Source organism: Lolium perenne, chromosome 4 (assembly GCF_019359855.2).
Source record: "Lolium perenne isolate Kyuss_39 chromosome 4, Kyuss_2.0, whole genome shotgun sequence".
Classification (NCBI taxonomy): Eukaryota; Viridiplantae; Streptophyta; class Magnoliopsida; order Poales; family Poaceae; genus Lolium; species Lolium perenne.
In genome coordinates, this window is record NC_067247.2 from 308,066,796 (window position 1) to 308,090,004 (window position 23,209).

The 23,209-nt window shown below is 45.9% G+C and overlaps 1 pseudogene; it reads left to right on the forward strand.

The window, feature by feature from the left end:
* Positions 1-2,710: 2,710 nt before the first annotated feature.
* LOC127347792 (uncharacterized) lies at positions 2,711-14,907 on the forward strand (annotated as a pseudogene).
* Positions 14,908-23,209: the final 8,302 nt, after the last annotated feature.

A 23,209-nucleotide genomic window follows, 5' to 3' on the forward strand; every position in this document is an offset into this window, starting at 1 on the left:
CCTCACTCTAACGCAAAGCATAAATTGGGCAGTCCAAGGAAAATAGAGAGTACCTGAGAGAGAGAGAGAGGGAAATAGAGACCTTCTGATGGGGGACGCAAGTGTTGTAGGAGAGGTCCTAGTCATAGAAAACAGGGGCAGCTCGGCTACACAGACAGTGCTGGCAGCGCCATCAGGAGCTGCGGTGGATAGCATCATCACCACCGGAATAGGAACTTGAGACAAGTCGAATCAATTGTGATGTAATAATATAAAAAACTGGAAAGCATGTAATTGCATTTAGATGAAAATCACCTTGACTTGTGAAATAAATACAAGCACAATGAAGACCAGCTACATGATTATTACAAGCAACAGTCAGAAAATTCATAATCAGATCCTAAAAGTGACAAAATAATTTGCAATCCTGGGATGTGCACAAGTTACAGAAGAAATCGAGGAATACTACATGCTGAAAACGTATGGTAAAATTTTAATCACACAATTGAGGAGGCTACAGATGTGCTTCATGCCATTGAAGCATATAAGATAAAAAAAATTGAAGCATCATGAAATTTCAGAAGGTTGAATTACATTTGGCCAAGCATTTTAAGCATGGCTGAATCCAAACATTTAGGATGATGCTAGTGGGGAGCATATCATCAGTGTGCTCTATCGAATTATCTTGGATGAAAGCAAGCAAGATAGATCATAGATTACCTCAAGTCTATACTTGATGGTGATGCCGGCAAGCGTTGCCACATCCTGAACACCTTGTGGTCATGGAAGTCCTGGTCATCCACGGGACACGGGAGGTGACAGCATCCTCTCCAGCAACATCACTTGCACGCCGCATGTTCCGCTGCAGAAATCGTGCAGCCAGCGACCAAAAGCCTTTCTTGCTAGTAGTGCCAAATTGAAATGTGTTACTTCAATATCATTTCAGTACTTAGAAAGACAGGAGGAAACTGGGGAGTCATTTCGGTAAATGCATGAAACCTTAGTTTGCATTTTCAGCAACTGCTAGATAGATAAATTGGAAGGCGTTTTTTTTGTAATTATTACGAAGACAGGAGGAAACTGGGAATGCAATCTTAACATCTTTAAGATTGGAAGGTGATTTTTATACCTGATTATCCTGAAGTCTTACATCAGCAAGCTTAACATCATCAAGCTCCACCCTTTGAAATGCATTCACAGTTTTATTTAGGCTGCAGTCAATGGACATGACATGAATAATCAGGTACTTGTTAATCCTCAGAATAATCCATTATTTTCAACTATATGCAGGTGTACAGCTACATATAGCTGCAGCAAATCGGGGAATTGGTCTGACCTACAGGCAGCGGCTACCATTAACATGAAGAAAAGGAGGAGGCCGTGTGAACATGCCACTGGCTCGGGGACACGGACGCTGGCAGCGCAATCAGGAGCTCCGGTGGACAGCAACACCACCACGGGAATAGGAACCTGAGAAAAAAGTCGAATCAATTGTTGTGTAATAATATAAGCATGAAAGCTTGTAATTGCAGTAACATGAAAAACAGGCCGACTTGTGAATTAAATACAATCACAATTGCAGCAGCTACAGATGTGGTTCATGCTATTGAAGCATATGGTAAAACTTTTGAAGCTTGATGCAATTTCAGAAGGTCGAATTACATTTTGACCAAGCATTTTAAGCATGGGCTGAATCCAAACAATTAGGACGGTACTAGTGGGGAGCATATCATCAGTGTGCTCTATCGAATTATCTTGGATGAAAAAGAACAAGGTCGTATTGGTTTAAGCTTCAGCCTTGGTTGGTACACTCACGTTTAAGCTTGAGTACATTCATCGAGTCCACGAAGCAACAAGTTAAATTAAAAACTCGAGTAGAGGGATCACAAGGGCAGTTCCAGCTATGGCACAAGACAGGAAAACTAGAGGGAATTTGTAGAGCTCAAGACAAACAATGTCTGCTGATGCATAAGACATGAGATCGAGGTTTAAACTGGACAAGGCCAATTCCAGGTCACAACTATAGTGGTATGCACAGGAAAATCTTGGGAAGTCTTACCTGCACATTGTCTTGGTCGGTGCGGACTAGGAAGACTTTGCCGCTCCCTGGCTTGAAACTCCACTCGCCGGCCTTGGAGACGTCCCTGGCCAGCAGCAGGTCGGGTTGTATCATGGCTGGCAGCCACCGGAGCCGGAAGGGAGCAGCGTCGGTAGTGGAGTGGGCAGGGCCAGACTGCAACATCGTCCCGAGGGTCTCTGCACATACGCAGCACAAGAGAAGAAATTGGTCAAATTTGTACAACAGCTCAACACAAACAGGCTCTCACGGATATTAATATCCAAGTAAGTAGTATATTATATCCTCTCACGAATAAGAAGAAGCAAGCTAGTGCTGTATAGTAGTACATGTAAAGAAGCACTCATGGATGAAACATGAGAGAGGGCAGCATTTGGGTCCCTGGATTCAAGATGGCACCGCAGCAAGCAAGTAAGTACCCAAAAAAAAGAGTGTTGTCTTTTAACAAGACTCTCCTGGCAGAATCGTCCAAGGGGAGTGTGTGAAGAGAGAGTGGAGAGGAGAGGAGGAATTGGTCACCGTGGCAGTGTTGGTTGAGGAGGCGGGCCAGCATCTTCTTGTCGCGGATCTCGCGGGCGGGAAGAACTTGGCCGCTGCATCCGGATCCTGCTGCATGCGGATGGCGCGACGCGGCGAGGCAAGGCAAGCCGACGGATGGAGCGCCTCACACGCGCTCCGGTGAGGGAGCGAGGCCACCTCGACTGCGACGGCGCCGCCGCTAGAGAGGGAGGGTGGGGGTTAGCTAGGGTTTCGTGGGTTGGGAGGAATCCGTTCGGTGGAAATGGGGATGGTTTGGTGGTGCGTGTTTAGGCATGGGGAGGTGAGAGAAGAAGGAGGCGTGATGCGACTCGGCCGGTCGATCGCTGAGTGATCGACTCCCCTGACGTGTCAGCTCCCGACACGGCGTGCACGTCGCTGAAGGTGGAATTGGATGATGCAGAATCGTCAAACTACGGTCAAAGTACACACACTCCCGAGCTAGCAAGTGGTTTTCCTTTGATGAGGCGCGACTCGGCCGACCGACCGACCGACCGCTCTCACCTTTGATTTGACTCGGCGCGTATAAACTTCAAGGGTTTTCCTTTTTTTTCCTCTTTGGGGGTAAAACTTCTGAACAGAACGAATCAGTCGAATCAGAAACGGGTTCTCCTCTCGGCGGCCGTCCGCCTGGCCACCACCTTCCTCGCCCCCAGGGGCGCCTTCGTCACCAAGGTCTTCAGGTCCCAGGATTTCAACGCCATCCTCTTCTGTCTCCAGCAGCTCTTCGACAAGGTCGAGGTGCACAAACCTGCAGCGAGCCGCGGCTCCTCCGCTGAAATCTACATCGTCTGCCTAAAATACAAAGCCCCCGCGAGGATTCATCCGGAGCTTCTCGATATCAAGCACCTGTTCAGCGTGGATTCAGACAAGGAATTGCCCATCATCGATGTGCTTAGCTCTAACAAGTCCAAGAAAAGACCTTCTGCTGGGTATGAACCTGGAGTCACGGTGCTGAGGAACGTTGGTCTAGCGTCAGATTTCATATGGTCGGATGCCCAGACACCGCAGGAATTTCTTGGGCTCTTGTACTGAAATTTCATTTGATGATCCTGCATCTCTACCTAGCAAGAATCACGAGCTTACTACGGATGAGGTGAGATTCCTCTGCGAGGATTTACGGGTGCTGGATAAAAATAGCTGCAAGCATATCTTGAGGTGGCGCGTACGCCTCAGGAAATCACTCTCGTCGTCATCTTCACAAGTTACACTTACGCCAAAGGCTGATGGTACTGCGACCGACGCCAAGGTAAAAGACGACGATCAACTCTTGCAGGAGATGGAGGAATTGGTGACTGCCATTGACAGAAAGCAAACGGGAGAGAAGAAGCGGCAGTCAAGGCGTCGTGCCAAGGATAAAGCACGCAAGGCCACGGGAGTGCAAATTGATGATGCGACAGAAGATAACGATGCTCAGCTGGACAAAATGCTCGATGAAGCTTACGAGCGTTATGTGACAAAAAAGGATGGAAAGGTAAAACAAGAATGCAAACGTGCCAAGCGGACCAATCTTGATGCTGATGCAGATTTATCAGAGGGACGTGAAGATGATGGTCACGGCATTGGCACTGATCAAGGTTCGGATGAAGATCAAGATCAAGAGACCATTGGCGGAGCCACGGCCCGGCATGCCCGGGCAGCTGCCCGAGCTAAGCTGCTCAATTCCCTTGAAGCCTTACCAGGGAGTGAGACTTTAAGCTAGACTTTATATGGGCAAGCCACTACAAGAGACCAAGCTCCCTTTTATTATGTTAGATACACAGAAGCCAACAAAGGAGTAGATTGCAAAGCAGTGCTTCAATCAGGATGTGATCACAAAATCAAGAACTAGCCTAGTTGAGCAGAGTGGAAGTGAAGATGGAAGAGACAAGTCACCTAAGAATTCAAAAAAGATGATGGATTCAGGAAGGAGGAGAAACTGGCTAAAGCTCAGCGCTGGAGTCCTGCATTGAGTCAAGTTAGTTTAACATGGTATGGATGAGTAGATAGGCATATCTCATGCGGAATTTCTTTTGTTGGATAGTAGGTCCGTACTGCTGAGTTTTTGTTATTCGTTTACTTTTATGAGGGATTTTACATTTGTAAGGGTATTTTACCCTTATCCATTATTTTGGTAACTATGACACCGTGCTAGTGTATTTGGTCTAATACATGTCTACAAGATGATCCCCAGGTATTAGCCAAAGAGGTTTAATGGTGTAACAATGGAACAAGATGGCAATGGGAGACCCCCCACTTCGACGAAGAATCGACAAGGTTTTCCAGTGCCTGGCCGGTCCCAGACCCGGTCTGACCGGCCCTGGCACCGGACGGCCCGGAGGCAACCGGATCCAGCGCTTGTGCCATCCGGGCAGGATCCAGTAAAGGGTGTGCAGTCACCCGGTCAGCGTCCGGTCGCCAGCCCGGTTTGGACCGGCCCATCCGGTCCACGACCCGGTCGAACCGGGTTCCAGACCGACCACCTCGGTGCCCAACCGGAGTTTGCACTTGTGACATCCGGGCATGATCCAGTAAGCTCAGAACCTCATCCGATCAAGACCCGGTCCCAGCTCCGGTTGAAACCGGCCGACCCGGTCACAGGGCCGGTCGGACCGGACTGTGCGCCGGCCAGTCCGGTGCCAAATCCGGTCGACCGGGTTCCTCGAGGAAAACTGATGATGTGGCAAGTTGCAACGGCCAGTTTTCAAAGAGCACTATAAATACCCCTTCTCCTACCTTGGAAGGGTTAGGCAACACACTACAAGCTGTTCTTGAGCTTTCTCTCTCTTACTCCATTATTAGAAACACCAAAAGCCTCCGATCTCCCTCCTCCTCCACCCAAACTCAAATCCCTCCGGGGAATCACTAGAGGAGGACCCGATCTACTGTTCTACCAAGCCAAATCTCATTCCCCCTTGTATTCATCGAGAAGCTTGCTTCCTAGGGTTCCTTGGAAACCCTAGGTGGGCAAGAGGAGTCCGGAAGCATCCGGGTTGTGGATTCGCTCCGGGCAAGATTGTGAAGGTTTGGAGGCTACCTCAAAGTCTACCACAAGTGAGTGAGCTATTCCTTCGTGGGATAGGTTCCGGAGAATAGGGTGAGCCTTCGTGGCGTGGGGAATCCTTCGTGGGACCTCCACCCCTCCAAACGTGACGTACCTTGTTGCAAAGCAAGGGAACACGGGAATACATCCTCGTCTCCGCGTGCTATCGGTTATCTCTAACCGAACTCCTTACTTGTGATTTAAACTGCCTGAGAGAGCCTTCGTGCTCGAGATAGTTGTATCTTCATATAGGTTGCTTCACCTAGTTTGCATTAGGCTCACCTTTATATTCCGCAAAGACTAATATTGCAAAGAAAGGATTAAAATCTATAGAAACCTATTCACCCCCCCCCCTCTAGGTTTACCATCTCTATACTTTCAATTGGTATCAGAGCCTGGACTCTTATTAAGGGCTTCACCGCCTTAAGAGTGAGATGGAAAAACTATTCGAGGGTCTAGATGAAAACTCTAACCTTTCGGTTAAAGAGATGAAATCTAGATTCTTGGCATATGATGCCGAGAAGAAGAAAAAGGAGGATGAGCTACAAAGCCAAATGGCAGAAATGTCTACCATGCTTAAGAACTTGACTAGTGGGCCTCCTAGTACGGCTTCGGCCTCACTAGGGAGCTATCGCGAAGTCAACCATGACTATCCCAAAAACACTTCACCCATGCCTCATATAAACCATAGTGGGAATGTTCCCCATTTTGATGGAACTCACTTTCCTTTTTGGAAATCTTCTATGGAATCTCATATTCGCAGCTGCAGCGTGGAGTTGTGGGAGATCATTGTTCATGGATACCAGGAGCCACAAGATCCCATTCGGTTGACCTCCACCGAATTCTACAACCGTCAACTCAACGCCTCCGCCCGTGACAAGATTAGGAGTGGCATCAACCGCAAGCTCCTTGATCAAGTCAATGACATAGAGTCCGCTAAAGAGTTGTGGGATCGAATCGTACTACTCCAAGAGGGAACCGATTTGATCCAATCCGCTCTTTATGAGACCGCAAAGCAAGAGGCTCATCAATTCATGATTCGAGAAGGAGAGTCCGTGGCCGATGCTTATGCAAGACTCGGTGCTCTTAGAGTAAGGGTCAAGGGACTCGGTGTTGAGAAGTACAATGACGGCTTCGAGATGAATGAAGCATTCATAAAGTCCAAGGTCATTGCTATGATTGCCGTCAAACAAGAAGACACCAACCTTGCACTCAACTTGCAAATCATGACCAAGAGTGCCGACCTCAACTCCGATGATCTAGTCTCCTATGTGGCCGCCAATGAAAACATGGCCAAAGCGGGAAAGAGGCTCATTGCAATGAACCATGTTGATGAAGCCTCACACAACCATGAAGCGCCACGCAATCTTGCTCTCAAGGCTAGGGCCGATCATGGAGAAGAAGAAGAATATGAATTTGAAGAAGAGGAAGAGATGACCTCAACTAGTGACATTGTTACCGACTTTGCCTTCTTTGCCAAGAAGTACAAGGGAAAGCTTCCAATGCTCTTCAACGACAAGAAGAAGAAGAGAACTTGCTACAATTGTGATGAAGATAGCCACTTTGCAAATGAGTGCCCTTATGAGAAAAGGGTAGACAAGCCAAAGTTCATCAAAGGGGTCAAGCCAAGGTTGAAGCCAAACCCAATCAATGATCGATACAAGAAGAACAAGGGAAGGGCCTTTGTTGGGGCCGAGTACTTGTCCGATGATGAAGAGGAAGATGAGGAGAAGGAGGCCGGGGTGGCCGGTTTGGCTTTCTCTAAGCCCGGGTCACTCTTCACATATGACTACTCCAAGGACTACTCCATGGAGAATGATGTTGGATCCTCTTTCATGGCGAGGATAACTCAAGATGATGACTCCGATGACTCTACCTCATCTACAATCATTGGCTCTTGTCTTATGGCAAGGGAAACCAAGGTAATGGAACCTCCACCTTCCCTATCTAGTGTTCTAGATGATGAGAACGAAAATCAAGATGAATTAATTGTGCTTAAGGAACTCTATGATGTTAGATGCACCCTTCGTGGTGAAGCTCTTGTCAAGTTTGATTTCTTGATGGACTCACTCAAAGAAAAGGATGAGTCCATTGAGGAATTAGAATATCAATTGAATGAGAAGGAACGGAGATTCAATCTTCTAAGACAAGAGCTAAAAACCGAAAGGTGCATATCTCAAGGCCTTAAGCAACAAATTGAAACTTATGAACTTGATAAAGTTAAGGACCTAGAAACTATTGATAGGGCTCAATTATTGACCCAAGAGCTCAATGCCTCAAAGGAGGAGCTTGAAGTTGCTCATGCTTCTCTCACTAGGGATCTTGACCACCTTGAAAGAGCTAACAAGCTTGTCAAGGATGAGCTCAAGAAACTTGGAGAGAACCACGATCTACTTCAAGAATCCTACAAAAAGGCTCTTGGATCAATGAAGGATCCCATTGATGTTGAAAAGCTTGCTTGTTCCTCCATTTCCTTTACTAGTGAGCATGCTAAACTTGTTAAGGAACATGTTCGTTTACAAGAGGAACTTTCTTTGCATGTTGAGACCAATGCATATCTTGAGTCCTTGGTGACCAAATATGGTCTTGACTATCATCCTAATGAATCTTCTTGTGAGCAAGCATCTATTCTTGAGGAAAATTTTAGGCTAACAAAGGAACTTGCAAAGTTCACCACCGCCAAGAACAAGATGGGATTGGATGACCTCTTGAGTAAGCAAAGGTCAAACAATCAAAAGTATGGACTTGGATATGCTCCCAAGTCCCACAAGAAGAACAACTACAAGAAGGAGAAACCCGCTCAAGATAAGAACAAGAAGGTCACTAACAATGGCAAAGCCTCAAAGGGCAAAGCCACTAGTGGTGATCGCACGGGGCCAAACGATCACTATGCATTATTTGTTGATTATTATGGTGATGTCTATGCTAACTATGTTGGCCCTCCTAATGGCTATTCTTATAGAGAGTACTCAATTTGGGTACCAAAAGATATTGTTGCCATTGCAAAGGAACCCATTAATCGATGGGTTCCTAAATCCTCTACTTGATTTTGTAGGGGTATTCCTCCGATGGTCCGAAATGGGTGTTTGATAGTGGATGCACCAATCATATGACCGGAGGAAAAGGTGTGCTTGATCAATTCATTGAAGATATCAACAAAAAGTCAAGCATCACCTTTGGTGACAACTCAAAGGGAAAGGTACTTGGGTATGGCAAGGTAGCAATCTCTAAGGACTTGTGCCTTGAGACGGTTATGCATGTTGAACACCTTGGCTATAACTTACTTTCTATATATCATCTTGCCGATGCCGGTTACAATTCATATTTCACCAAATATTATGTGCAAGTCTTTAGGAGTGACAATCTCAAATTGGTCCTTGTTGGATATGTGGAGAACAACCTTTACGTGGTTGACCTCTCGAAAGAGAGCCCCTCCTTCTCCACATGTCTAATGGCGGCCAAGCATGACGAAGGTTGGTTGTGGCATCGCCGCCTTGGTCATGTTAACATGAGGAATCTTAAACAACTCCTAAAGGGTGAGCACATTGTGGGACTAACCGGCATTTCTTTTGAGAAAGATCGTGTTTGTAGTGCATGTGTAGCCGGAAAGCAACTCAAGAAGAAGCATCCCATCAAGAGTATTGTTACCACATCTAGGCCTTTGGAGCTCCTTCATTTGGATCTCTTTGGGCCATCGCATTATGATACTCTTGGTGGGAGCAAGTATGGACTTGTCATTGTTGATGATTATTCAAGATACTCTTGGGTCTTTCTTCTTAAGTCTAAGGACGAGACCCATAGAGAGTTCATCACCTTCGCCAAGAAAGCTCAACGTATGTATGAATCCGAGATCAAGGCAATTAGGACCGACAATGGCACCGAGTTCAAGAACTACACTATGCAAGAGTTTGTTGATGATGAGGGCATCAAGCATGAGTTTTCGGCGCCATACACCCCTCAACAAAACGGTGTTGTTGAAAGGAAGAACCGGACTATCATTGAGATGGCAAGAACCATGTTGAGTGAATTCAACTCACCCCACAACTTTTGGGGAGAAGCCATCTCTACGGCCGTCCACTACTCCAACCGGCTCTTTCTCCATCCTCTCCACAACAAAACCCCATACGAGATCCTTATCGGTAACAAGCCTAACGTCATGTACATTCGTGTTTTTGGTTGCAAATGTCTTGTTAAAAACAACAAAGGAAAGCTCGGTAAATTTGAAACTAGAACCATAGAGGGTATATTTGTTGGATATGCGGAGAACTCTCACGCCTATAGATACTACAACCGGTCCACCGGGACTATTGAAGTATCTTGTGACGTGGTGTTCTTGAAGGATAATGGCTCCCAAGTGGAGCAAGTTGTTCCATGTGTTGCAGATAATGATGATGATCCATCTAGTGCCATCAAGCATATGGGCATTGGACACATCCGGCCCATGGAGGTTCATAATGATGATCAAGACGATGGAGTGGATGTTTCAAGCACGCCACAAGTGGAGCCTAGCTCAACTCAAGCCGAACCATCAAGTGCAACTAAAGAACCATCCTCTACTCAAGATGAGTCACAATCTGAAGAACAAGAAGAAGAAGATCCTCATTCCACAGAGCAAGACCATGATGATGATCAAGAAACATCCTCAACTCATGATCAAGCTCAAGTGGTCCCTCATGATCAAGTACTAGCAAGAGATGAATTCATTGATCATGAAGGAACCATTCGGAAGATCAAGGCCGCTACAAGGGCAAGTGACATGAAAGTGGATCAAGTCCTTGGTAGCATCTCAAGAGGAGTGGTAACTCGTAGACACCATGCATTACTTATCACTTATTGTCAACATCATGCTTTTGTGTCTAGTTTTGAACCACTTAAGGTACATGAAGCCTTGGTCGATCCGGATTGGGTAATAGCCATGCAAGAAGAATTGGAGTGTTTCACTCGTAATGAAGTATGGTCTCTAGTTGAGAGACCCAAGGATCATCGCATCAATGTCATTGGGACCAAATGGGTATTCAAGAACAAGCAAGATGAGAATGGCATTGTCATACGAAACAAAGCAAGGTTAGTGGCGCAAGGGTTTGCCCAAATAGAAGGTATGGATTTTGAGGATACCTTTGCGCCGGTAGCCCGTCTTGAAGCTATTCGTCTTTTGCTTGCATTTGCATCTTTTCACAATTTCAAATTATATCAAATGGATGTGAAAAGTGCATTTTTGAATGGTCCCCTAAAAGAAACCGCATATGTGGCTCAACCCCCGGGTTTCGAAGACCCATGCCGACCCAACCACGTGTATTTACTCCATAAGGCACTCTACGGTCTCAAGCAAGCTCCACGTGCTTGGTATGAGTTCCTTAGGGATTTCTTACTACATGATGGGTTTTGCATGGGTACGGTCGATTCCACCCTTTTCACCAAGCGGGTTAAAGGGGGTGGCCTCTTTATATGTCAAATATATGTTGATGATATTATCTTTGGTGGAACTAACCCCAATCATAACAAAGCTTTTGAGCTATTGATGACTAGGAAATTTGAGATATCCATGATGGGAGAGTTGAAGTTCTTTCTAGGCTTCCAAGTGAGGCAACTTGCGAAAGGCACCTTCATCTCTCAAGAAAAGTATGTGAGGGACATGCTCAAGAAATTCAACATAACCAATGCGAGTCCAATGAAGACACCCATGCCCGTAAAGGGGCAACTTGGTTCATGTGACGGTGAGAAGGATGTGGACATAAAGGTATACCGCTCCATGATAGGATCCTTGCTCTACCTTTGTGCCTCTAGGCCGGATATCATGCTAAGTGTAGGGATGTGTGCTCGTTTTCAATCCGCTCCCAAGGAGAGCCATTTAGTGGCGGTCAAACGGATACTAAGATACCTTGTTCTCACTCCTACTCTCGGGCTATGGTATCCAAAGGGGTCAACCTTTGAACTCATTGGCTATTCGGATTCCGATTGGGCCGGTGATAAGGTTGATCGGAAGTCTACCTCCGGGGCTTGCCAATTTATTGGCCGGTCATTGGTGAGTTGGTCATCCAAGAAACAAAACTCCACCGCCCTATCCACCGCCGAAGCCGAATACATATCCGCGGCATCTTGTTGCACTCAATTGTTATGGATGAAGCAAACCTTGAAAGACTATGGTGTGTCTCTTGGTACGGTGCCTCTTCTTTGTGACAATGAAAGTGCAATAAAGATCGCCAACAACCCGGTTCAACATTGTCGCACCAAACATATTGAAATTTGCCATCACTTCCTACGTGATCATGTTGCCAATAAGGATATTGATCTCACTCATGTGGGAACCACCTACCAATTGGCGGATATTTTCACTAAGCCTTTGGATGAAGCCCGCTTTGTTAACTTGAGAGGAGAACTTGGTATTCTTGATCCTAAAAACTTGGATTGATTAACTTCTTGCACTATATTCTTGCATTTATCTTGCTATCTAGCTTAGAGGCATAGCACATATGGGGATAGTCATCCTACCATGTCTTGGTATGATGCATACCTATGTGTGCAACATAAATAGACCCAATGTCATTATATGGACCCAAGCATGTCTCTTCGTGGTCACATGACATTTGCGCTTTCACATAGGGGGAGTAATCCCCCGCCCCTCATTGAGCCTTCATTACAACTTGATTTGACTATATAAGGCCAAATGATCTTATTGCAAACATCATTTCCAAAATGACTTATGATTCTTGATATATACTTCGAATCATGCCCATTGTTGCTATTCACATTTTGTTTGGATTTTCTCTCCAATGGGTATGCCTAGAGAACTTTGTGTTTCCAACCCCATGTCTATGCTCATCTCATCATCATCTATCTATCTATATGTGCATGTCATCATCTGAGCACTCACACACATTTACACAAAGATTAGGGGCAAAACGAGGCAAAATGACACAATTTTGGGCAAACTGACTTCGGCCGGTCACTGGCCCGGTCGGACCGGCCTTTGCGCCGGGTCCTCCGGCGTCTGGCCCGGTCGACCGGGCAACCAACCGGTCGTGCGGCTATTATGTCTTCGAGGAGGATACCCCTTGGGGGTCTTCTTCCTCATTATCCCCCACCTCCAAAACTTCCATGGCCGCCGCCTCCCCCATCTCCACCATAGCCTAGCCCCTTCCCACCACTAGTTTCTCCTCAAACTACACCCAACCGTAGATCGGGATCTCTCAAGCTTCTTCACCAAAGGATTTGGTCCTTCTCAAGCTCGTTTGGGAGATTGTGGGGATTTGGTCCTCAAGCCCTCTTCACGTGTTCTTCTTGCTCACTTGGGCAAAAAGGACAATGTCTTCGGGTAAATCTCCCTTCCATTCCCTCTCCTTCTTGCTTTCCCTCTCCCATTGCCACATGTTGAGGAAAGTTGAGAAAAATTAGGGTTAGGGTTAGGGTTTGTAAGTCCTCATGCCATCTAGAGTGTCTCACACCCCTATGCACATTATTCACTCCCTTGGTATAGTCTATGTTCAAGTTTGTGAGTTTTTGCATGATTTTGTGGTCGAATTTCTAGGCAAACATCACAAGTCAGCAGCACCCGGTCTCAGACCCGGTCGACCGGCCTCTCAACCGGCCGTTCCGGCGTGTCGCCCGGTCAACCGGATTTACAACCGGCTCGTCCGGTCTGTAGTCCGGTCCGACCGGGCCGTGCGCCGGCTCGCCCAGTTCTTCGCACAAACTCGTCGAAACACTTGGATATATGCTATGTTTCTTTGGCTTCCCTATATATATTGATGACATGTACACTTACCTCATTGCTCTCCTCGCCCTATATTGCTTATTCACAGGAGATTGGAGCGGTGAGGACCGTGATACCACTGCCAAGAGAGGAAGGCATGCAGGACACCCACCACGACGTACGAGCGGTCGTGTGCCTACTGATGGTACCTCCTCTGGAAGAACCAAGTCGGTTCCCAACAGGAAGAGAGATAAGCATGTAGCCCAGGAAGAAGATGAGATCTTGCCAACATATAATGTTGGCGATGTACAAGTTGGGGCATGGAGAAGACTTAGAGAGTCCAACCCCTATCGCTTTGCAGAACCCACCTACACAGGGGGAGATGGCTTTTTCTGGACTAATACACAACAAAGGATGTGGGACGAGTACTATGACACCCAAGATCACATGAAGAATGGTACTTTTGTTATGCCCAAGGCCATCAAGAATGTTATTGCACTGCATGAAGACACCACGTTTCGCTTTGCGGTTGAGACCTTGAAGCGGATGGGGTTGTATGAGCTTATGTGCCTAATGCCCACTGATGAGTGCTACTGTCCGATCTTGGTGAGACAGTTTCATTGCACAATCTTTTTCCATGATGATGCAGCTCGGACTATGACTTGGATGACTGGCAAAAAGAAATACACTTGCAACTATCTTGATTTCTGTGAAGCCCTGGGGTTTGGTGGAGGTCGTGCTCGTGGTTTCAAGATATACTCTCAGCAGAAATTCGCCAAGGGAGACATTGCCTTTTGATATTCGTCGAATCCCACGCCTGGACCTCCCACTATTTCTGGCATGTACTACTCCTACCTGCTACTTGCCAAGCTCTTCCGTGAGACCCTCATCAGCAAGTCTGGCGATACAAGTGAATGCCGTGGCTATCATCTGAACTTGATGTACTACTGCCATCCCGAGCACCGGAAGCTCATTGATGGGTGTGATTTCCTCTACTGTGAGTTGCGGCGATGTGTTCGCGAACGGATGACACCTAACTATGCTCAATATGTCCAGCTGCTCATCAACAGGGTTGTGCCAGCACCTCTCAATACTCAAGGTGAAAGGGTTAGGATGGAAGCCTTCAGGATTCCTATCCAAGGTGACAGACCAGATGTCCCTGAGATGATGCCCTATGAGCGCCGGTCCAAGGAACGCCATGACCATGCTAGCTCCAGCTCTTCTAGCCGCCCACAGCATGGTGTCTCTCGGTTCTTCTCTAGCTTATGGCAGATGTGCAAAAATACCAATGATGTTGCACACCAAAGCCTTGCCATGACCCAAGAGACGAGGAGGCGCCAAAATGAGTTCAAGTCTGCTAGGAATGCCCCTGTTCCTCCTCCTGGTCCTGAGTTGGAGCCCGTACATGCACCTAACTGGGAGATGCCTCTTCTCACTGATCAGATGTTCCAGAATTTTGACCCCTCCTTGTACACCTTTGGCAGTCCTCCTCCTCGGCCTGCTCGTGTCCCTACTGATGATGATGATGAAGAGGATGAAGGTGCTACTGATACGCGTGATGATGGCGAGAGCTCATACTCCGCTGGGCATGAGATCTTCTGATGGGTGCGCTAGCATCTCTCCTTTTTTTCTTCGCCTTTTTGGTGTTCCGATGCCAAAGGGGGAGAAGAGAGTAGAGTCTAGGATCCACGGGGTGTTGCTTTATTTTTGGATGTCACAAGCCATGGGTGTTGCTTTATTTGATTCTTATATGGCTTGTGCTTCCTTGCTTTTATCGTTTCAAGAACCATTTGCTATCTTTAAGTAATTCGTGTATGGACATGTACCTATATGCTTAAACTCTATTATATGTGCTACTCTATGTTAGGATGATTATGTGTGTTATGCTTATGTATCTTGATATGCACATCTCCATACCATGCTTGTTTCCTAAAGATATTGGGGGAGCTTCTCATGTTCCACAAAGGTTGCACTTTGCATTCAAACGCAAATTCTCCAAGTGCACACCTTATGGGGGAGCCGTCTCAATATCTTATATGGAATCAAGGTTTAAAGCTTATCATAATATCTTTATGTGACTCTATCTCGGTTTGTCATCGTATACCAAAAAGGGGGAGATTGTAAGGGTATTTTACCCTTATCCATTATTTTGGTAACTATGACACCGTGCTAGTGTATTTGGTCTAATACATGTCTACAAGATGATCCCCAGGTATTAGCCAAAGAGGTTTAATGGTGTAACAATGGAACAAGATGGTAATGGGAGACCCCCCACTTCGACGAATAATCGACAAGGTTTTCCAGTGCCTGGCCGGTCCCAGACCCGGTCTGACCGGCCCTGGCACCGGACGGCTCGGAGGCAACCGGATCCAGCGCTTGTGCCATCCGGGCAGGATCCAGTAAAGGGTGTGCAGTCACCCGGTCAGCGTCCGGTCGCCAGCCCGGTTTGGACCGGCCCATCCGGTCCACGACCCGGTCGAACCGGGTTCCAGACCGACCACCTCGGTGCCCAACCGGAGTTTGCACTTGTGACATCCGGGCATGATCCAGTAAGCTCAGAACCTCGTCCGGTCAAGACCCGGTCCCAGCTCCGGTTGAAACCGGCCGACCCGGTCACAGGGTCGGTCGGACCGGACTGTGCGCCGGCCAGTCCGGTGCCAAATCCGGTCGACCGGGTTCCTAGAGGAAAACTGATGATGTGGCAAGTTGCAACGGCCAGTTTTCAAAGAGCACTATAAATACCCCTTCTCCTACCTTGGAAGGGTTAGGCAACACGCTACAAGCTGTTCTTGAGCTCTCTCTCTCTCTTACTCCATTATTAGAAACACCAAAAGCCTCCGATCTCCCTCCTCCTCCACCCAAACTCAAATCCCTCCGGGGAATCACTAGAGGAGGACCCGATCTACTGTTCTACCAAGCCAAATCTCATTCCCCCTTGTATTCATCGAGAAGCTTGCTTCCTAGGGTTCCTTGGAAACCCTAGGTGGGCAAGAGGAGTCCGGAAGCATCCGGGTTGTGGATTCGCTCCGGGCAAGATTGTGAAGGTTTGGAGGCTACCTCAAAGTCTACCACAAGTGAGTGAGCTATTCCTTCGTGGGATAGGCTCCGGAGAATAGGGTGAGCCTTCGTGGCATGGGGAATCCTTCGTGGGACCTCCACCCCTCCAAACGTGACGTACCTTGTTGCAAAGCAAGGGAACACGGGAATACATCCTCGTCTCCGCGTGCTATCGGTTATCTCTAACCGAACTCCTTACTTGCGATTTAAACTGCCTGAGAGAGCCTTCGTGCATGAGATAGTTGTATCTTCATATAGGTTGCTTCACCTAGTTTGCATTAGGCTCACCTTTATATTCCGCAAAGCCTAATATTGCAAAGAAAGGATTAAAATCTGTAGAAACCTATTCACCCCCCCCCCCCCTCTAAGTTTACCATCTCTATACTTTCAATTTTTCTATGGGCGCTTAGTGGACGATAATTTATGTTTCATTATCTATTTGTGGTGTGCATAAAAAAAATCAGAAATGGATGTAGTACAGTCGAAATGTTGGGTTGGGGGACTAAAGCCTCTTGTGTTTCCCAATGTTATTTCTTTTCCAGAAGTTATAACGTCACACTTTTGACAGAAAACAGTTAGGTGATTGCATATATCCATGAAAACGAGAAAATGGCTAAAGCTCAGAGCATGGGTCCTGCATTGAGTAAAGTTAATTTAACATGGTATGAATCAGTAGATAGGCATATCTCATGTTGAATTTCTTCTGTTTTGGATAGTAGATTTGTATTGCTGAATTTTTATTATACGTTTACTCTTATGAGCGATTTTACATTTGTCTCTAAAGTTCTGTAAGTTGAGCTATTTTTCTATGGACGATTAGTAGACAATAATTTTTTTTTGCATGGTCTGTTTGTGGTGAATACCTTAGAAAAAAATTCAGAAGCGGGTGTAGTACAGTCTCAATGTTGGGTTGGGAGAGTACAACCTCTTGTGTTTTCCAATTGTTATTTCTTTTCCAGATGTTACAACAGTATACTTTTGAAAGAAAACAGTAGGTGATTGACCTACTGCATATATTCATAAAAAGGAATTGTGTGTCTGTCTAAACTGCACTCTTCTGTGAAATTGCATCTTCTTTTGTGTAGCTAAACTTTTGAAAGTTCGGCTCTGATTCCACAAATTTGCAGTCACTTTGTGTCCCAAATTGTATCTATCCTAAACTTTTGGTCCTTCAAACGAAGAAAAGGTTGTCCATCATTTTTTTCACAGCAGATTTTGTTCATAATTACTAGGATTTCCCTAGAACGTACTACAGTACTAATCTGGCAAACCAGATCCTTTGTTACTTGACGATAAGATCACTTGGCGGCTAGCCATTAGAGCAGATTGTAGAGCAATGGTTCATAGAAGCAGGAACTGGCCTAGCTGAGCAGAATTACAGTAAAGATGAAAGAGAGAAGCCGCGTAAGAATTATAAAAAGGAGCTGGGTTCCGAAAAGATGGAGAAGCCGGCTAAAGCTCTGTGCTTGAGTCATGCATCGAGTCTAAATAGCTTAACTCCTTGCTTTGTTTTAATTAAAAAAAGCTTAACTGGGCACGCGTGTTTGATAGTAGCTTTCTACTGCTGAACTTTTGTCTCTTCAACTAGCCAGCAAGTCAGATAACTAACATTTTGTTATACGTTGCTGTTAGTGACACGCGTACAACACGCGACCGTTGGGAACCCCAAGTGGAAGGTGTGATGTGTACAACGGTAAGTTTCCCTCAGTTAGAAACCAAGGTTTATCGAACCAGTAGGAGTCAAGAAGCACATTGAAGGTTGATGGCGGCGAAGTGTAGTGCGGCGCAACACCAGGGATTCCGGCCCCAACGTGACAGTGAGGTTGTCAATCTCACCGGCTTGCTGTAACAAAAGATTAGATGTATAGTGTGGATGATGATTGTTTGCAGAAAACAGTAGAATAAGTATTCCAGTAGATTGTATTCGATTAAAAGAATGGACCGGGGTCCACAGTTCACTAGAGGCGTCTCTCCGATAAGAATAAGCATGTTGGGTGAACAAATTACAGTTGGGCAATTGACAAATAAAGAGGGCATGACCATGCACATACATGATATGATGAGTATAGTGAGATTTAATTGGGCATTACGACAAAGTACATAGACCGCTATCCAGCATGCATCTATGCCTAAAAATTCCACCTTCAGGTTATCATCCGAACCCCTTCCAGTATTAAGTTGCAAACAACAGACAATTGCATTAAGTATGGTGCGTAATGTAATCAACAACTACATCCTTAGACATAGCATCGATGTTTTATCCCTAGTGGCAACAGCACATCCACAACCTTAGAACTTTCTGTCACTGTCCCAGATTTAATGGAGGCATGAACCCACTATCGAGCATAAATACTCCCTCTTGGAGTTAAGAGTAAAAACTTGGCCAGAGTCTCTACTAATAACGGAGAGCATGCAAGATCATAAACAACACATAGATAATAGATTGATAATTGATGCGCATGGTTGACGTATTGTCTTTCCGTTCGACACGCGTCCGTTGGGAACCCCAAGAGGAAGGTGTGATGCGCACAGCGGCAAGTTTCCCTCAGTAAGAAACCAAGGTTTATCGAACCAGTAGGAGTCAAGAAGCACGTGAAGGTTGATGGCGGCGAGATGTAGTGCGGCGCAACACCAGGGATTCCGGCGCCAACGTGGAACCTGCACAACACAAACCAAGTACTTTGCCCCAACGAAACAGCGAGGTTGTCAATCTCACCGGCTTGCTGTAACAAAGGATTAGATGTATAGTGTGGAAGATGATTGTTTGCATAAAACAGTAGAACAAGTATTGTAGATTGTATTTCAGTATAGAGAATTGGACCGGGGTCCACAGTTCACTAGAGGTGTCTCTCCCATAAGATAAATAGCATGTTGGGTGAACAAATTACAGTTGGGCAATTGACATATAGCATTACAGATAGATGATCTTGATCATGTTAGGCAGCTCACAAGATCCGACAATGAAGCATAATGAGGAGAAGACAACCGTCTAGCTACTGCTATGGACCCATAGTCCAGGGGTGAACTACTCACTCATCACTCCGGAGGCGACCAACGGAGAGCATGCAAGATCATAAACAACACATAGATAATAGATTGATAATTGATGCGCATGGTTGACGTATTGTCTTTCCGTTCGACACGCGTCCGTTGGGAACCCCAAGAGGAAGGTGTGATGCGCACAGCGGCAAGTTTCCCTCAGTAAGAAACCAAGGTTTATCGAACCAGTAGGAGTCAAGAAGCACGTGAAGGTTGATGGCGGCGAGATGTAGTGCGGCGCAACACCAGGGATTCCGGCGCCAACGTGGAACCTGCACAACACAAACCAAGTACTTTGCCCCAACGAAACAGCGAGGTTGTCAATCTCACCGGCTTGCTGTAACAAAGGATTAGATGTATAGTGTGGAAGATGATTGTTTGCATAAAACAGTAGAACAAGTATTGTAGATTGTATTTCAGTATAGAGAATTGGACCGGGGTCCACAGTTCACTAGAGGTGTCTCTCCCATAAGATAAATAGCATGTTGGGTGAACAAATTACAGTTGGGCAATTGACATATAGCATTACAGATAGATGATCTTGATCATGTTAGGCAGCTCACAAGATCCGACAATGAAGCATAATGAGGAGAAGACAACCGTCTAGCTACTGCTATGGACCCATAGTCCAGGGGTGAACTACTCACTCATCACTCCGGAGGCGACCATGGCGGCGTAGAGTCCTCCGGGAGATGATTCCCCTCTCCGGCAGGGTGCCGGAGGCGATCTCCTGAATCCCCCGAGATGGGATTGGCGGCGGCGGCGTCTCTGGAAGGTTTTCCGTATCGTGGCTCTCGGTACTGGGGGTTTCGCGACGAAAACTATTTGTAGGCGGAAGGGCAGGTCAGGGGGCCACACGAGGGGCCCAGGAGACAGGCCGGCGCAGCCAAGGCCTGGGCCGCGCCGCCCTATCATCTGGCCACCTCGTGGCCCCACTTCGTTGACTCTTCGGTCTTCTGGAAGCTTCGTGTGAAAATAGGCCCCTGGGCGTTGATTTCGTCCAATTCCGAGAATATTTCCTTACTAGGATTTCTGAAACCAAAAACAGTAGAAAACAACAACTGGCTCTTCGGCATCTTGTTAATAGGTTAGTGCCGGAAAATGCATAAATATGATGTAAAGTATGCATAAAACATGTAGATATCATCAATAATGTGGCATGGAACATAAGAAATTATCGATACGTCGGAGACGTATCAGCATCCCCAAGCTTAGTTTCTACTCGTCCCGAGCAGGTAAACGATAAACAAAGATAATTTCTGGAGTGACATGCCATCATAACCTTGATCATACTATTGTAAGCATATGTAATGAATGCAGCGATCAAAACAATGTAAATGACATGAGTAAACAAGTGAATCATAAAGCAAAGACTTTTCATGAATAGTACTTCAAGACAAGCATCAATAAGTCTTGCATAAGAGTTAACTCATAAAGCAATAATTCATAGTAAAGATATTGAAGCAACACAAAGGAAGATTAAGTTTCAGCGGTTGCTTTCAACTTATAACATGTATATCTCATGGATAGTTGTCAATGTAAAGTAATATAACAAGTGCAATATGCAAGTATGTAGGAATCAATGCACAGTTCACACAAGTGTTTGCTTCTTGAGGTGGAGAGAGATAGGTGAACTGACTCAACAATAAAAGTAAAAGAATGGTCCTTCAAAGAGGAAAGCATCGATTGCTATATTTGTGCTAGAGCTTTGATTTTGAAAACATATAGAGAGCAATAAAAGTAAAATTTTGAGAGATGTTTGTTGTTGTCAACGAATGGTAGTGGGCACTCTAACCCCCTTGCCAGACAAACCTTCAAAGAGCGGCTCCCATTTTATTTTATTTTTGTGTGGCACTCCTTCCAACCTTTCTTTCACAAACCATGGCTAACCGAATCCTTCGGGTGCCTGCCAACAATCTCATACCATGAAGGAGTGCCTTTTTATTTTAGTTTTATTATGATGACACTCCTCCCCACCTTTGCTTTCTCAAGCCTGATGTCTACTTCCCCCTCCTTTTCCTGTAGACAGTGTTGGGCCTCCAAGAGCAGAGGTTTGTAGAACAGCAGCAAGTTTTCCCTTAAGTGGATCACCCAAGGTTTATCGAACTCAGGGAGGAAGAGGTCAAAGATATCCCTCTCATGCAACCCTGCAACCACAAAGCAAGAAGTCTCTTGTGTCCCCAACACACCAAATAGGTGCACTAGTTCGGCGAAGAGATAGTGAAATACAGGTGGTATGAATAAGTATGAGCAGTAGCAACGGTGCCAGAAAATAGCTTGCTGGCGTGTAGTTGATGGTGGTAGTATTGCAGCAGTAGTAACTGATAAAACAGTAAACAAGCAGCGATAGCAGTATTTAGGAACAAGGCCTAGGGATCAGACTTTCACTAGTGGACACTCTCAACATTGATCACATAACAGAATAGATAAATGCATACTCTACACTCTCTTGTTGGATGATGAACACATTGCGTAGGATTACACGAACCCTCAATGGCGGAGTTAACAAGCTCCACAATTCAATGTTCATATTTAAATAACCTTAGAGTGCATGAAAGATCAATTCGACTAAACCAAGTACTAACATAGCATGCGCACTGTCACCTTCATGCTTATGTAGGAGGAATAGTACACATCAATACTATCATAGCAATAGTTAACTTCATAATCTATAAGAGATCATAATCATAGCATAAACCAAGTACTAACACGGATGCACACACTGTCACCATTACATCGTGCAGGAGGAATAGACTACTTTAATAACATCACTAGAGTAGCACATAGATAAATAGTGATACAAAACTCATATGAATCTCAATCATGTAAAGCAGCTCATGAGATTATTGTATTGAGGTACATGGGAGAGAGATGAACCACATAGCTACAGCGGAGCCCTCAGCCTCGGAGGTGGATTACTCCCTCCTCATCATGGAGGCAGCGATGGCGGTGAAGATGGCGGTGAAGACGGCGGTGGAGATGGCTCCGGGGGCAATTCCCCGTCCCGGCAGGGTGCCGAAACAGAGTTCTGTCCCCCGAATTGGAGTTTCGCGATGGCGGCGGCGCCCCTGGAATCTTTCTGGAGTTTCGTCAACTGGTACTGCGTTTTTAGGTCGAAAGGGGTTTTATAGGCGAAGAGGCGGCGCAGGAGGGCTGACAGGGTGGCCTCACCCTAGGCCGGCGCGGCCAGACCCTGGCCCGCGCGGCCCTATGGTGTGGGGCCCCCCTGGCTCCTCTCCGACTTTTCTTCGGTGTTCTGGAGCCTTCCGGGAAAAATAGGAGGTTTGGCGTTGATTTCGTCCAATTCCGAGAATATTGCCCGAACAGCCTTTCTGGAACCAAAAACAGTGACAACAAACGGCCTTTCGGCATCTCGTCAATAGGTTAGTTCCGGAAAACGCATAATAATGACATAAAGTGTGAACAAAACATGTCGGTATTGTCATAAAACAAGCATGGAACATCAGAAATTATAGATACGTTGGAGACGTATCAGCATCCCCAAGCTTAGTTCCAGCTCGTCCCGAGTAGGTAAACGATAAAAGATAATTTCTGAGGTGACATGCTACCAACATAATCTTAATCATACTATTGTAAAGCATATGAGATGAATGCAGCGATTCGAAACAATGTAAATGCAATGAGTAAACAACTGAATCATATAGCAAAGACTTTTCATGAATAGTACTTTCAAGACAAGCGTCAATAAGTCTTGCATAAGAGTTACTCATAAAGCAATAAATTCTTAGTAAAGGTATTGAAGCAACATAAAGGAAGATTAAGTTTCAGCGGTTGCTTTCAACTTGTA